Below are 5,000 nucleotides of genomic sequence, written 5' to 3'. Positions count from 1 at the left end.
TCGGCCTGGCCGTGTCGGCGTCGCCCTCCGGCGTAGTCCCTTGTCCCGGGCTCTTGCCCGTAACCTCAAAGGTGACCGACCGAGCGGCGTCTCCCCCGAAGCCGTGTCTCGACTGTTGAGAACAGACGAAGTCCGGTGCGGCAATACGCCGGGTACTCCCTTCGCCAAACTCGTGCCCCCCTTCGATTCGTCTTTCCTTCTCCATCCTCCCTTCTCGCTCCGGGGCGTCCGCTTGGTCTCTCTCTCTCGCTCTCCCTCTCGCTCTCGCGCTCCCTGCCGAGCCGCCTCGGAGGACGGCGGACGAGGGGAAGGCGACGGCGTTCGGCCGCGGGGCACACCGCACGGTGAGAACCCACTCGCCCGCCTCCCCGCACGTCTGTCATCCCCCCACTATCGTAGGGGCTCGGGAAAAGACTGGAAAACGCGGAGCTCGGCGGTGGCGTGGAAGCGCCACCCACCGCCGCCGCTCTCGCCGATGCCCACCGCGGAGGCCGCCCTTCGGACGCTGGGGTGCGGCGCGGGCCTCCGCGGACGAGCTGCGCATCTGGAAGTCAAAGGGCCGCCCTCGGAGAAGATCGTTGTGCTGCCCCGCGCGGGGAGCGATTCGGACGGCGGGCCCCCACGCCGAGGTGGGTGGGCGCCCCTCCGTTCGCCCGTGCGGGTCGTCGGACCGCTGCCGTACCACGGTTCGGGTCAAACTCCCCACAGCTCGGCCGCCTCCGTCCGTAGACGGGAGGGCGACCGCCGGCGTGCGCGCCCAAGGACGAGTGCCTGAAACCCGGGGGGGGGTAACAGAGGAAGGAGACCGCCCGCCGTAAACCGACGCGGGCTCCAAAGCCCGGGCCGAGCGAGCGGCACCACCTCCCCACCCGGGAGCGCTGAGCCAGATCGATCGGAAGAAAGGGCAGGGGCTCGGGTGGAACCCCTGCCTCCGTTCTTCCCCTCGGGGGAGACGGGGAAGAAACGTGCCCCTGGAGTCCTGGAAGCGAGTGTCCGGCGCGCTCCGGGCGCCCTCGAGACGGAAGCCGGGTCGCGGTGCGATTCTCTCATAGGTCTCCCCGTTGGCGCGGAAGCGGGAGACATCCGACACAGAGAAACGCCGAGCCCGCTCCGAGGGGACAAAGTCAGAAGGAGCGATCCGCCCTCCCAGAGCCCTCCTGCGGACGAGGACTCTGGATCTGCCCCCCTTCTGACGACCGTCGCCCTCAGAGGACAGGAACCCACGTGGGGAGGGTCCGTTCGGGACGGACAACCGGCAAAAGTCCCCCTGGAGCCGCGGAAGCCTGGTCTCGGCGCGAGTGCGAACTTCCATGCAAAAGGGGGGTACTCGCCAAACCGCCTACCCGAGTCGAGGAACCACGAAAACAACGGATTTTGGTCGGGGCCGAGAGGTACCTCTCTCTCCTATATCCTGCAGCTGGTGTGCAAAACTGGGTATTTGCATGGTGAGACACCGACCCCCACTTTAAGGGAACAAAGTCAAAAAGTGTCCGACCTCCTGGAGCCGTGCGGCGGATCCGGCGGCCAGAAATTTCCTCATTCCGGTTCTATTTTTTTTTTTTTCGAATTTGCGAAATTTGGAGGCCAGGCGGCGTAGCTGGGACCTGGACTAGCTCGAAACACCCTGAACCGGTGAGCGGAATCGATTTCCCAAAGTTCTACGGCTCCCGGAAGCCAAAAACAGCTCGCCGGAAAATTTCAAAGTCCCAAGGACTCTTTCTTGAAAATCAATCCGGGGGCCATGGAAGTGTCCTCGGTACAACCTCAGAGCTTTCCCCCGCCTGGAAGTCTGACAGCGGTCTGACGTTTTTCAAAGTTTTGAGCTCTCTGTTTGTTCTCAAAGTCACAAAATCGCTTTTTTTCAGTTTTCCACCCAGCAGACCCAAACTTCACCCCCACTTAGGTCACTGTCTAGGGGCGCCTTACGACATATTGACGCCCCTTTAGGGTGGAAGTAGGGGAAATGGGTGATTTTTACACAAAATCGGAAATTTCTCAAAATTTTTCTAAGTGTCAAGGACTCTTCCAGAAAATCTCCCCCAGGCTCCTGGAAGCGTCCCCGGTACACCTCTGGCGGCTGCCCCCGCCTGGAAGTCCGACACACGCCTGAAATTTTCAAAGTATGAAAATACGCATTTTCATCCAAAAATTCAACTTTCCCCCCGTGCACCGCAAACTTCACCCCCACTTAGGTCACTGCCTTGGGGTGCCTTACAACATATTGACGCCCCCCTGGGGTGGAAGTAGGGGAAATGTGACATTTTTCACAAAATCGAGATTTTCTCAAAATTTTTCTAAGTGTCAAGGACTCTTCCAGAAAATCTCCCCCAGGCTCCTGGAAGCGTCCCCGGTACACCTCTGGCGGCTGCCCCCGCCTGGAAGTCCGACACACGCCTGAAATTTTCAAAGTATGAAAATACGCATTTTCATCCAAAAATTCAACTTTCCCCCCGTGCACCGCAAACTTCACCCCCACTTAGGTCACTGCCTTGGGGTGCCTTACAACATATTGACGCCCCCCTGGGGTGGAAGTAGGGGAAATGTGACATTTTTCACAAAATCGAGATTTTCTCAAAATTTTTCTAAGTGTCAAGGACTCTTCCAGAAAATCTCCCCCAGGCTCCTGGAAGCGTCCCCGGTACACCTCTGGCGGCTGCCCCCGCCTGGAAGTCCGACACACGCCTGAAATTTTCAAAGTATGAAAATACGCATTTTCATCCAAAAATTCAACTTTCCCCCCGTGCACCGCAAACTTCACCCCCACTTAGGTCACTGCCTTGGGGTGCCTTACAACATATTGACGCCCCCCTGGGGTGGAAGTAGGGGAAATGTGACATTTTTCACAAAATCGAGATTTTCTCAAAATTTTTCTAAGTGTCAAGGACTCTTCCAGAAAATCTCCCCCAGGCTCCTGGAAGCGTCCCCGGTACACCTCTGGCGGCTGCCCCCGCCTGGAAGTCCGACACACGCCTGAAATTTTCAAAGTATGAAAATACGCATTTTCATCCAAAAATTCAACTTTCCCCCCGTGCACCGCAAACTTCACCCCCACTTAGGTCACTGCCTTGGGGTGCCTTACAACATATTGACGCCCCCCTGGGGTGGAAGTAGGGGAAATGTGACATTTTTTCACAAAATCGAGATTTTCTCAAAATATTTCTAAGTCCCAAGGACACTTTCAGAAAATCTTCCCCAGGCTCCTGGAAGCGTCCCCGGTACGCCTCCGGCGGCTGCCCCCGCCTGGAAGTCTGACACACGCCTGAAATTTTCAAAGTATGAAAATACGCATTTTCATCCAAAAATTCGACTTTCCGCCCGTGCACCGCAAAATTCACCCTCATTTAGGTCACTGCCCTGGGGTGCTTTACAACATATTGACGCCCCCCTGGGGTGGAAGTAGGGGAAATGTGACATTTTTCACAAAATCGGAAATTTCTCAAAATTTTTCTAAGTCCCAAGGACACTTTCAGAAAATCTTCCCCAGGCTCCTGGAAGCGTCCTCGGTACGCCTCCGGCGGCTGCCCCCGCCTGGAAGTCTGACACACGCCTGAAATTTTCAAAGTATGAAAATAATGCATTTTCATCCAAAATTCGACTTTCCGCCCGTGCCCCGCAAACTTTACCCACAGTTAGGTCACTGTCCTGGGGTACCTCACAACATATTGACGCCCCCCTGGGGTGGAAGTAGGGGAAATGTGACATTTTTTCACAAAATCGAGATTTTCTCAAAATATTTCTAAGTCCCAAGGACACTTTCAGAAAATCTTCCCCAGGCTCCTGGAAGCGTCCTCGGTACGCCTCCAGCGGCTGCCCCCGCCTGGAAGTCTGACACACGCCTGGAATTTTCAAAGTATGAAAATAATGCATTTTCATCCAAAATTCGACTTTCCGCCCGTGCCCCGCAAACTTTACCCACAGTTAGGTCACTGTCCTGGGGTACCTCACAACATATTGACGCCCCCCTGTGGTGGAAGTAGGGGAAATGTGACATTTTTCACAAAATCGAGATTTTCTCAAAATATTTCTAAGTCCCAAGGACACTTTCATGAAATCTTCCCCAGGCTCCTGGAAGCGTCCCCGGTACGCCTCTGGCGGCTGCCCCCGCCTGGAAGTCCGACACACGCCTGAAATTTTCAAAGTATGAAAATACGCATTTTCATCCAAAAATTCAACTTTCCCCCCGTGCACCGCAAACTTCACCCGCATTTAGGTCACTGCCCTGGGGTGCTTTACAACATATTGACGCCCCCCTGTGGTGGAAGTAGGGGAAATGTGACATTTTTTCACAAAATCGAGATTTTCTCAAAATATTTCTAAGTCCCAAGGACACTTTCAGAAAATCTTCCCCAGGCTCCTGGAAGCGTCCCCGGTACGCCTCTGGCGGCTGCCCCCGCCTGGAAGTCCGACACACGCCTGAAATTTTCAAAGTATGAAAATACGCATTTTCATCCAAAAATTCAACTTTCCCCCCGTGCACCGCAAACTTTACCCGCATTTAGGTCACTGCCCTTGGGTGCTTTACAACATATTGACGCCCCCCCTGTGGTGGTAGTAGGGGAAATGTGACATTTTTCACAAAATCGAGATTTTCTAAAAATTGCACTAAGTCCCAAGGACTCTTCCAGAAAATCTTCCCCGGGCTCCTGGAAGCGTCCCAGGTACACCTCCGGCGGCTGCCCCCGCCTGGAAGTCTGACACACGCCTGAAATTTTTAAAGTATGAAAATACGCATTTTCATCCAAAAATTCAACTTTCCCCCCGTGCACCGCAAACTTCACCCGCATTTAGGTCACTGCCTTGGGGTGCCTTACAACATATTGACGCCCCCCTGTGGTGGTAGTAGGGGAAATGTGACATTTTTCACAAAATCGAGATTTTCTAAAAAATTGCACTAAGTCCCAAGCACTCTTCCAGAAAATCTCCCCCAGGCTCCTGGAAGCGTCCCCGGTACACCTCCGGCGGCTGCACCCGCCTGGAAGTCTGACACACGCCTGAAAATT

This window comes from Ranitomeya variabilis, unplaced genomic scaffold (assembly GCF_051348905.1).
Source record: "Ranitomeya variabilis isolate aRanVar5 unplaced genomic scaffold, aRanVar5.hap1 Scaffold_296, whole genome shotgun sequence".
Lineage (NCBI taxonomy): Eukaryota > Metazoa > Chordata > Amphibia > Anura > Dendrobatidae > Ranitomeya > Ranitomeya variabilis.
Note: the sequence above shows the minus strand (reverse complement) of the source record.